The sequence below is a fragment of the Podarcis raffonei genome, chromosome 8 (assembly GCF_027172205.1).
Source record: "Podarcis raffonei isolate rPodRaf1 chromosome 8, rPodRaf1.pri, whole genome shotgun sequence".
Lineage (NCBI taxonomy): Eukaryota > Metazoa > Chordata > Lepidosauria > Squamata > Lacertidae > Podarcis > Podarcis raffonei.
In genome coordinates, this window is record NC_070609.1 from 90,447,358 (window position 1) to 90,459,812 (window position 12,455).

The following is a 12,455-nucleotide window of genomic DNA, read 5'->3' on the forward strand; positions in this document are numbered from 1 at the left end:
ATTATATTATGAGATGTGGGTGGCGCTGTGATCTAAGCCACTGAGCCACTTGGGCTTGCCAACCAGAAGGTTGGTGGTTCAAATCCACGCAACAGGGTGAGCTCCTGTTGCTCTGTCCCAGCTTCTGCCAACCTACCAGTTTGAAAGCATACCAGTACAAGTAGATAAATAGGTAAACAGTGTTTCCGGGCACTCTGGCTTCCATCACGGCTTCCGCCAGAAGTGGTTTAGTCATGCTGGCCACATGACCCAGAAAGCTGTCTGTGGACAAATGCTGGCTCCCTTGGCCTGAAAAGCAAGATGAGCACTGCGCCCCATAGTCACCTTTGATTGGACTTAACCGTCCAGGGGTCCTTTACGTTTTTACCTTTATATTACAAGAAATATATTGCAAAAATGTGTATAATAAGCAACATTGTAAGAAAGGTATGAATTTGGATAAATGTGCAGTAACATGCTATCAAATTTTCAAGAGGACCTAAAAATAATATTTTGAAATGAATTTCCATGGTTTCCCTCTCATTTGTCCTCAGACTTTGACACACAGAGATATAGTATCTCTAGACACAGGAATTCCATTCAACTATTGTCACAAAAAAATGGTGCAACGTGGACAGTTTCTGTTCACTACATTCCATTCCCCATCCCTATTTCCCTCCTTTCCACCTCCTGAATAGTTAGTTAGCATTCGGTGCTCACAGAGGATGCTCAGTCTTCATTGGCCTATTTTGGAATTGCCCCTCCTGCGTTTCTTTTTATTCTTTTGGGGGGGGGCATTTGGAGGGTGAGCGGGCCCACTTGTGCCCAACTGAAGCTCCATAAAAGCTTTGATTTCGTCATTGATGCTTATAGGCAGCTCCCACTTCTGTCGCAGAAGGCCCTTTAAAATAGCTTCTGTGAATTGGGAAGTTACCTAGCCAGACAATGATACTGTTCTTTCTACTTTTAAATATAGCTATGTGTCTCCTACCCCAACCCCCCAGCTCTTTCCATCCATTCCATTCAATTGCTGGACTTCAACACTCAGCATCCCAAACCATTGGCTATGTTGACTGAGGCTGATGGGAGCTGTAATCCAACAACACTTGGAGGGCTTCAGGTTCTCTGTCCCTGGCCTAAAGCATGGGTTCTGTGACACAACAACACCTTACGTTGCATTGTGCACTGCAGTGGAGTCAAGAATGGGAACCATGTAGGCCAAAGATGCTGGCGAGAGTAGAAGCTAAGTGGTTATTGGATGCAGATCCAGTCCCCTTCCAAACCATCAGGCAGATCTCCCCGTGCCACCAGCTAACATGGAGGTGGGCAAGCAGGAAGCCTGGAAAGACTGTCTCTTTTGTCCAGGCTGGGCATCCTCTGCAAGGCTGACACAGGAGAAGTATAAGATGCTGCCCCTACAGCAGCGGCTAATTAGGCCTTGAAAGATGGGATAGTTGCTTCTTTGCCATCCTAAGGATAAGGTCGGGTTTCCACATTTCCTTTCAGTTGAAAGATTGAAGGCTACGGTATGCTCTTCACTTCTCCTCCTCCCCCCCCCCAAGATATTCAGACAGACTGGCCACTGCAAGTCACTTGGGAATCTCTTTCCTCTAGGCAGTTCAGGTTTTCTGAAATCCTCTTAATCCATGGCACTGACCCCATCTCTGTAGTCTTTATCATCAGCCTTCCATAAAAGAGTTGCAGTGTATCTTCGTCCATTCTAAGCATCTCCTTTCCAGACTTCCTAGGGCTCTAGCAAGGGTCTGTACGAGATAATTGGCACTCTCTTATCGGGAAAGCAGTTTTTGGAGAGTGTTGAAGGTGGCACCAGAGAGGAGGGGTCATATGCTCCTACCACCATTGTCTGTTAACAGACTTTGTAGGGTTTTGTAGAGCTTTAAAACTCAGCAACAGCTTGTTTGACCAGAGATGATAGGGAGAGAAAGAACAAATGGGAACAACATGGGAAAGGATGCTTTAACCATACTACATATGATCCTGCCTTATTCTCATGCAGTAGTAGACTACTGGTCTACAGCTGAGTATTCTTGACTGGCAGTGATCAAAGAGTTCAGGCATAGGCTTTCTCCAGCCATGGATGCCACCTGAGATCCTTTTGGCTGGAGATGCCAGCAATTTAACCTGGTTTCTTTATAAAGACAAAGCTCAGACTGGGAATCTTGGGGTCTCTGTGCAGATGCCCCATGCGGTAAACTGCAGAACTGTACACTGCAGCATCTGTCACCGTGTCCTTCCATTTTCTCCAAATTCCCAGTGCATTAAAAACATGCTGCCCCACTGGCTCTGAACAGCCTCGGCAGCTTCTCATCACACATCCTTCCTTCTTTTTCCTCCCAACAGCTGTGCTAAGGCAGAATTTGACAGACTGGAATCCATCGGCAGCTGTGACAGCTGAAAGGCCAGGCTGCTAGGAAACGTTTCACCCCTTGGCAAAAATGGCTCCAGCTCTGAAGTTTAAGGGAGGGGTTCTCTCCACCCATGTTCTGTATGAAGACAAGATGCAAAGGGAATCCTCTGCATGCAAGACTGGTGAGCCATTTGTCACTGCCCCCATACTGACTTCAAGAATCTCGGGGTGGGATACATGGTTCTAAGAACACAGGAAGAGCCAGCTGGATCAGTCCAATGGCCCATCTAGTCCAGCATCCTTTTCTCTCAGTGGCCATCTAGATGCAGTGTTGGAAACTCAGATATATAACCAAATGGCACCTTAAATCTAGGGGGCTGGACTAGATGACCCTCAGGATCTCTTCCATCACTACGATTATATGATTCTGTGACTACACTGCTTGACTATTGCCTGCTGTTACAATTCACTTGTCCCAGTATGCAAGAAGGAGAAACACACACAGTGGAAATGGAAATGGTATTAACTATGGACTAAGGCAGAGGTTTTTAAACTGTGGTTTGTGAGTTCCATTTGGGTGGCCTGTGGAGAGGCTGCAGCACAGTCAAATAGATCTGTATTCAGCCCTGCACTTACTTTCCTTGACGGGATGATGGAGGACTGCGCCCAAGTCAGTTGCCAATCTGGCGCCTGGAAATCTCCACATAGTCGCAACTGGACCCACACCAGTAGCAAAACACACCTGGCACCTGGGGAATTTCAAACACTTTCTAGATGCCTATGAGAAACTCACAAGCAGGACATGAGCCCGCTCTCTCCAGCAGGTAGTATTCAGAGGCATTCAGGAGTGATTGATACTTTTAGCTGCTTCTCCTTGTTTTATTCTCACAACAGCCCTATGAGGTTGCTTAGGCTGAAAGTGACAGGGTCCAAGATCACTCAACTCCTTTCATGGCAGATCAGGAATTTGAACTTGGCTCTCCCTGGTCAAAGTCCACTACGTGCTCAATCCAATACACCCCCTATGCACATTATTCTGGAGAAGGCCAAGGTCATGGGAGTCTTTCTATGCAATTTTAGGGCCATTTTTGTCCTTTCCCCCCACTTCTGGGTTTGGGCTGATGTGCATATATGCGGTTGTGCACATATTGGACACGTGTAAATGAGGAGTTCCCTGTATATGCATTTTAGCCACATTCCCCTAAGATATACATTCTTGTTCACATTATTTGGCTGGAGAATTGCATCACAAAATTCTGAGAATTGTGAATTTTCTGGATCACATATTTTTCTAGAAAGTGCAATTAAGGTAGGTTTGCCTTTCTGGGACAGCAGCAGCAGCAGCCTCTGAGTGTCAGGAGATTTGGGTCAACAATACAAAACGGTTAATAATAAAAAAGAAAGTCCTTCTTCATATAATACCTCTTTGATTGACCATGTTCCCTGGCAAAAGAAATGGTAAAGGCTTGTTGATGACAGAGCCATCCCTCCTGTTAGGCCAACTTGTTTCTGGGCTCCACTGATTCAGACTGTGGGGAGAGAGCTCACATGAGGGGATGGTCCTCAATATAAACAAAACAAAATAAAATATCCACCTGCATCAGAAGTTAGTATGTCAGGGAGGGACTGACACGCTCAGTTTCTGTCTGTGAAAGTCCCACTCCATCCTGGCCACTGGTGGTGCTCACCTGGTCTCTAAAGGGAACTCGTTTTCCAAAATGGGAGCCACCACAGAAAAGCAGACTAAAGGGGAAAGGGTTATGAGCCACGATGGCTGTGGTTGGAGGCAATAATGCTTCTGAGTGCTAGAAACCACCGGAGAGGCGATTGCTCTGGTGCTCAGGTCACGCTTGTGAGCTTCCCACAGGCCACTGTCAGAACAGGTTACTGGATTAGATCCAGCAGGACTTTTCTTATATTCTTAGATCTTGGAGATAACCTTGTCTCAAGCTGTTTGGGGCTTCTTAAGGTCAAAACCAGCACTTTAAAACTTGGCCCGGTAGTGAACTGAAACAGAAGAGCCCAGAAGTCCCTTTAGGGTCCCCTCAGGGAGAACCTTGCGCTCCGTGTGCTCAAAGGGTGAGGGAAGGCAGAGAGCCCTGCGGGGCTTTTGTGCCTTCCTGCCCCTCTGCCCTCTTCCCACCTTTCAAGGCCCTCGCCTCTCTCCTCCTTTGGTCCTGAAACTCAAGCATGACAACCATTTTAATGGAGGGCTATTTGGAGCCAGACTGGGCTCCCTGCCACCCTGACCTTCTGGACAGGCTAAATTTGCTCTTCTGCAAACAAGTCACTTTATTTATAGCTGCGATGACAGGTCTTTGGGGCAGCAAGTGTCTCTTGCCCAGTGGACATGTGCTCTTCGTCCCGCCCCAGAGGATGAGGGGCGCTGATTGGGCCCCAAGGTAATGAACTATGATGGACAGTAATCCTAGCTAAGGAGGCCGGGATTAGCTGGCTGTCATTGCTGGGAGACCCTCGTAACTCAAGCCAGCCGCCAGCTTGATTTATGAGGGGAGCTGGAATTGCTGAATCCTCTGCGCTGCTTGGCCCAGCGGGGGGCCAGAGCCTTGGCCTCTGCATAAATAAACCTGTAAAAGGTTATTCAAGCGGCCCTTGATATTGCCCCGCTGCAGGCAGTAAATATATCAGCTGCTGTCGTGTTACAGCTTCCTTGCATACCGTGGGCACCGCGTCCCCCCATGCGCCCCCGACTGGGATGGCCTCCCAAAAAGGCGGCCAGCTGGGCGAAGGGGTACCTGGGTCAGACTCCGCTTGGCCTCCCAGGGTGGGAGGTGAGGGGCGGTCTTGTGGAAATGGTAGCCTGGGGAAGCAAAGCGTTGCTTGCAGTGGGGTTTTGGGGGGAAGGAGGTGAAGTTGGAGGTCCAATTCAGTCCAGGCCAGAGCAAAACAGAGGAGGAAATGTGGCATTACTTGTCTTTTTTATTTATTTGAAAGATGCACATATGACTTACCCCGCCCAGTTAGGCAGCCCTGTTATGAGGTGAGGCATAATTTTAATATGTAACTTGTTTCTTTATGGATGTGACCCGCACATTTTCCTGAATGTGTCTGGTGTCAAAGTGACAGACGTGCTATCCTTACGAATGTGAAAAGCAGGCATCTGTCAGCCCTTGAAGAACAGCATTGCAACAACAGGCATAGGGGTCAAATCGGGTTAATAGTTAATAAGTTAATAGGCAAGTGATTGGCCACTGTGAGAAAAAGATGCTGGGTGAGATGGACCACTAGCAGAGCTCTTCTTGGGTTCTCAACACATCCATCTTCGGAAATGAGCCTTTTCTTAGCCCTCAAACCACAACTCTCATTGGCTAGGGAAATGCCAATAGTTGCCGACTGCCTGTTTAGACATCCATTCCTCTTCACCAAAGTCAAGGTGAAAAGGTTCTCCAAGTCAGTTCTGGGGGGTGAAAACCACTCCCGTGTTCAAGTGTAACAATAGTGTCACTTGTTCACATTGCAAATAGTGTTTTAGATAGTGTTTTCTTTTTGGTCTGTAATATGTCTTTTTCCAACCTCGATATCTCTGTTGCAAATCCATTTTTTCGATCAATTTGAAAACATCATTTAGTTGATATTGTAGCCAATCCGTAAGATGATTTTTGATTTCTTCAAATTTTCTCAATTTGAGCTGGTTTTGGTCTTCTTCTAAGACAGGGGCAGGCAAACTAAGGCCTGGGGGCCAGATGCAGCCCAATCGCCTTCTAAATCTGGCCCACGGACGGTCCGGGAACCAGCATCTTTTTACATGAGTAGAATGTGTGCTTTTAATTAAAATGCATCTCTGGGTTACTTGTGGGGCATAGGAATTTGTTCATATTTTTTTCCAAAATATAGTCTGCCCCACCATAAGGTCTGAGGGACAGTGGACCGGCCCCCTGCTGAAAAAGTTGCTGACCCCTGGTCTAAGATTTCTTTGTAGGTTGTCCAATTCCCCCCCATGTTTTTCCTCTTTACTGAGATGGCCTCCAGGGTGTTTTTGGTTCCAGTAAATTTGTGTACCTATCCCACACCGTGTATAATGATTTCTGTATTATATTATTTAGAAAACCCCTGTGTACTTTTACTTTTCCATCACCCAAATAGGTGTGCCACCCAAATCTGTTGTCCCATCCTTCCAGATCCAATAAATCAGTGTTCTGCAAGATCACCCAATCTTTTAGCCAGCAGAGGCAGGACACTTCAAAATAGAGCCTCAGGTCTGGTATCTATCTTTAATATCAATTAGTAATTTGTGTTTAATCGGGGTTTCTTCCTTTGCCAAATGAATTTCAACAACTCCCTCTGCCAATCCCTGAAGCATCCAGTCCCACCTACAATTGGAATAATCTGGAACAGAAACATAATTTTTGGCAGGAAATTCATTTTGATTGTTGAAACTCTCCCCCAAAACAAGAGGTTCAGCCTATTCCATATTTCCAAATCTTTTTTTATCTCTTTCCAGGTCCTGCTATAATTACGTATCATTAAATAAATTGATGTTTTTTTGCTGTAATCCAAATTCCCAGGTCTTTAGCTTTTTTAGTTATTGTCAGACCAATTTTGTTTGTAATTCTTGTTTTTCTTGGTCTCTCATATTCTTTACCAACAATTTTGTTTTATCTTTGTTCAACTTAAATCCTGCCACCTGACCAAACTCCCTGCAGATCTTTCTTAGCATCCTGCTGGAGAAAAGCGGCAACATTTGAAGTCAGCTCACACTGTTATTGCTAAGCTTAGTTTTCAGTGGCTCAGAGAATCTTGATGTCACAATCTTTCTATGCAACAATTGTGATGCCATCAAGGAGATCTCTCTTTCTAGATCAGCAACTCTTTTTCTTCAGTGATTTTCAACAAGTTTCACTCTAGTAATATGAGGAAATATACACCAGGCACTTTAAGTCTGTGGCTTTGTACTTTTTGGGTCCAGGGGTGCTTTTGGAATTTTGAGAAGGTGATGAGGGCACCACTCACAAAATGGCTGCCACCAGGAGTGTGGCCTGACCCACAATGGCTGCAATCCCCAAGAGAGTAGAATAGGAAAGAGAGGAGGATCACAACATGCTTCCCACGAAGAAAAAGCTATTCAATGATTATTGTTATTTTGTAACAAAAAATGTTCTTAAAAGTGTTCTTCTTTTCCAGATACTGTCCCATCGTGGTTGTTATCAAGGGGGCCCCTTGCCGTTTCACTGCATGACGCAAAGTGCAGGGGGTCACTCCAGCGGTGTGGGCGGGAAGGGCAGGGGTGCTGCAGTGGGCTCTTGCACTCTCTGCACCCTGCCCCTGGTGTGCCCACCTTCCCCCGACATGTGCACACCCCCTGCGCTCGTGGCCGCCCTGGGTGCTGAGAATTCACGCTCCGCAGCTGGGAGGAAATGTTGAAATCAGCACACGCAAACACATTTGCAGCAATTGGAAAAGGTGATCATAATGACAATGAAAATGCCTCTGCAATGTCCCCAGCAACAACTTTGGAACACCCAGGAAAAGAGTGATCATTATGATTGCCATCCTCATTTTGATCCCTCTGCACTGGACTCCCCCAGCCCAAACAACTAGGCAGAGCCATCTTTCCCATAGGGCTTAGTGGTGCGTCGCGCCAGGGTGCCGGCTTCTCAGGGGCGCCCTAGCGAGTGGGGGAGCTGCGCGGCTTTGCCGGCAACCTCCTCTTTCCCTGCACGCCCATCAGCTGCGCCCCGCCAACTATATGGCTGGTGGGTGTGCAGCTTCCTTCCCAAGCCTCCGCAGGAGGAGAGTGATCCCTGCAGAGGCTTAGGAAGCCTCTGGATCTGCTAAAGACAGCCCTGCTCCCGCTCGTTGTCCTCCTCCTGCTTCCTGACAAAAGGCAGCACGCAGCCTTCCCGGGCTGCCTTCTTGGGCGCCTTGACACCCATGTCTGCCAGCACGTTTTCCTGCTTGATCGCCGCCACCACGCCAGGGATCGGGGTGGTGGGGGAGGTAGAGGACTTTGTCTGCAGCTCCCTCCCTTGTTTTGGAGTTGCTGGGGGATCTTTGCACCACGGCGCCGGTTATGCTTGACAGCCCTGCAACTAGGAATAAACCTTGCAGAAACAAGAAAGGCTTGCCATATCCCACCCACCCCAATATTCCTCTGAGGCCCCTCTCAAGCAGCTGCTGGCTCCATCTGCCAACAGGCAGCAAAGCAAACAGAGCATTAATTGGAGGATTCCACACCCACATTTTCAAAACATTTCTCAAGCAATAGCCTGCTGGCTGTGCCATGTGGGTAGCTGGCAGCAAAACGAGTAATGGGCAATTCCCACACTTCTTGCCCTACTCCATCACGTACATTTCAAAACTTCTCTCAAGGCTCATCCACAATTCCCGTTGCTTTACATTTCCAGGCACAGCTCCAGGCTTCCCAGGTCATGTCTAAGCATTTTTATTTTGCCCCATTGCTTTCCCCGTGAAAACCTGCTCTTTACTGCTAAATCAGAGCAAATGGCAGTCCGTTGAAAACACAATTTGTCATTAGTGGTAAAGATTGAGTTTTTCTGGAGAAAGCAGTGGGGCAAAAAGGGGGGGGGAGCACTTGGACAGGGACTGGGAAAACGCAGACCTGTGCTTGGAAAGTGTGGGGCAAACAGTAAGTGTGCCTAAGTCCTCAGTTGGCTACCTCCGTATGGCTGGCAGACAGCAAAACAAAATAAAGAGAACAACAGGTGGATCAAATGACATGAAAATAAGGCGGAATGCAGGAAAAGAATGCAGGGGAGAGGGAAACAGCAGCTCCTTAGGACTCCAGGGATTTCTATTGCCTGCTGCCCAAACAGGGTGCCTAGCAGTCACAGCTCAATCTTCACACATTGTCCAGAAATACCGACAGGATGGTATTTCTGGCACATTGCAAATGTAAATTTTTATTAAGTTTCCAAAATTTCTCAAATTATATAATTACATAACAACTTTGTTTCATAGATTAACTTCCTACCCACATGTCCACAGTGTTTTTCTTCAAAACCTTTTCTACTGCATTATATGGCAAACTCTTATCTATTACAAAAAAAAAACCCCTTTAATACAATTATTTTATCATTGTTCTTCCACTGCTCATATGTTGAATCCTGCCCACGATTTCATTTGGCTATAATGTTTTTCAAATAGTCCAAAAAAGGCCTCCAGTCTACTGTAAGAAGTTCATCATTTTGGTCTCTTAATTTTGCTGTCTGCTTTGCCATTTCTACATAGTCCATTACGTCTTTCCATTTCTGTGCATATAGTATTACAGCTGCTGTTGTCACGTACATAAATAATTTGGTCATCGTCTTCAGAATATGTGTCTGTATTAACCCTATAAGAAAGGCTTCAAGTCTTTTGGGAATAACCCACTTAAACATCTTCATTTCATTATGTATCATTTCCCAAAAGCCTTTTTGCATGTCCACCACATATGAAAGAATGACCCTTCTGTCTGTTTATACATTTACTTGACACATTTTTACACGTTTTGGCCATTTGTTTGACATTAGGTACCACCCACACATCATTTCCAAATAGTTTTTTTTTTTAAAGAATAACAGGCAGTAAATTTCATGTCCTTTTCCGATAACTTCTCCCATGAAACCATATCAATATTATGATCTAAATCTTTAGTCCATTGTATCATTGTTGACTTATCTAATTCATCTTTGTTTTCCAATCTAATAACATTTATATATTTTAGAAATCAGTATTTCTTTACTCTCAGGCAGCCCCATTTCAAAGTCAGAGTTTCGTTCCACAAAACCATTTATCAAATCCTTCTTAAATAGCTCGTTTACTTGATGATACTGGCTGGCTCATTTCAAAGAAATTGCTTAGAAGGGCATTTTCTAACAGTGATTCTTGGAGGACTAGAGACTTATTTATTAAAAAACAACAACTCAGAGGCACCAATGAAGGCCTTCACAGGTAGCATGGCATCACATTCACAAGGTTGGTGACGCCCACTTCAAGGGCATTGGGAGCTGAGTGTGTCTCTTCTGAACAGTATTGATGCACTGGGCGCTTCCAGACTGCGGCTATTTGTGGGGCATGATTCAATCGAGTTTCCAGTTCGTAAGTTTACTGTTCTAATTGTGATTCAGTTACATACAGGCAAATACAGGTTGTGCGCTTAAAGGTGATCCGGAGCTCTTGCACAACAACCACCCAGCTAAAGAAAAAGAGTCTGCATTTGACATCTTGTGCTTTGGTAAACTTTATTCATTTAATTAATTTATGAATTGCTTCCTATGCAGAAGGGATTTCACAATATAATAAAGACATGTCTAAAGCATTTGCATATACAGTATACAAATCATTAAAAACCATTACCTATATAAAAACAGTGTATGTGAATATATACTATATATTCAGTGTTGTTGAATCAGGAAAGTCTCCAACTGATGCTGAGAAGACCCTAGAGATGGTGTCTCTTCGATATGTAACAGAAGGGGGTTCCAAAAAGTAGTCGCTGCCGTACCAAAGGCACTATTCCAACTATGAGCAGAACAGACCTCCCGATAAAACAGTGTCTGCAGGATGCCGTCTCCTGCAGAGAGCAGCGATCAGTTAGGTGTACAGTGGTACCTCATGTTACATACACTTCAGGTTACATACGCTTCAGGTTACAGACTCCGCTAACCCAGAAATAGTGCTTCAGGTTAAGAATTTTGCTTCAGGATGAGAACAGAAATTGTGCTTCAGCGGCGCGGCGGCAGCAAGAGGCCCCATTAGCTAAAGTGGTGCTTCAGGTCAAGAACAGTTTCAGGTTAGGAACGAACAAATTAAGTACTTAACCCGAGGTACCACTGTATAAGCGAAGAGACTATCTTTTTGGTATTCTGGTCCCATGCTGGGCCCCTTGGTCCCAGGGCTTTTTACATCAGTAACTACCTTTGCATATCCATCATACTAAAAACTGAATTAGAAGATGGCACTTGCTGCAAAAGAACAGTGTCTGCTGGATATCTCTTAGAATAATACTACCTGATAAAGCACTGGTGGAAAATTCTGGCAAAAACAAAAAAATCAAATAGAAATTGCTGCAGTTCACATGCTCATCTCTGGTCAGGGAAAAGATTTATACAATCTGAGGTGAAACCAGAGTATCTCTGGTCAGAGCATCTCTGGTCAGGGACATGAACAAGTAAGCAAATCCTTTTTGTATTTGTTCCCATCATTGTTCTTGTTTTTCAAGTTTGCAAATGAGGCATAATTAATGGATTTTAAAAAAACCTTCTTTTGCTGTTTCCTTCATACTGAAATGACATACTATTTAGCAGAAACCAAACACAGGTCAGAATGGAAGTTGCTGCCTCATTGCATCCCTATCTCACATCAGCCCAGCCAGCCAGGGTGGCTCCTCTTGACTGTCAATAGCTCTCTGGGGTCTTAGGCAGAGGAGACAGCTCTTTCCCACTGAAGGTGAGAAGCATAACTCGATAACTGAGCTAGAATGTAGCCTGGTCTGGAATAAGGAAGCTTCACATCTAGCTCAGTATTGTCTATTATTCTAACTCAGGGTTGCCATATTAATAAAGTAAAAACCAGGACACCCCAAAATTATTGAGCTTCTTTTAAGGAAACCACCAAAATTGTTGAGCCCAATGTTGTTTCGATTGACTTGCCTAAGATCCAGGAGAAAGCGCTGCCTTTCGGAAATCCCCCCAGAAGTCAATTCCGCCCTTGAAATCCCAGTAATGTCTGGGAAGATCCAGACCTATGGCAGCCCTGTTCTAACTGGCAGCAGCAGTCCAGGGCCTTCTGCTGAGGGCCTTTGTGCCACCTCTTACCTGATCCTTTTTTAAGCAGGAGATGCCAGAGACTGACCCTGGAACCCTTGCCTGGGCTCTGCTGCTGAGCTCTCAACCCTTCAGCTGTGGTCCCTCTGCTGCAGCTTGGTACATGCCTTTGGGCCTATCCACCAGAGGCAGAGATGGCCATAGCTGTCAACGTTTCCCTTTTCTTGCAAGGAATCCTATTTGGAATAAGGGAATTTCCCTTAAGAAAGGGAAACGTTGACAGCTACGGAGATGGCACAGAGATGGCCACATCAGCTGGGGCAGATAGGAGTTGTAGTCCAAAACAGGTGAAGGCCACCAGGCTGGCCTAAACTCTCACTGGT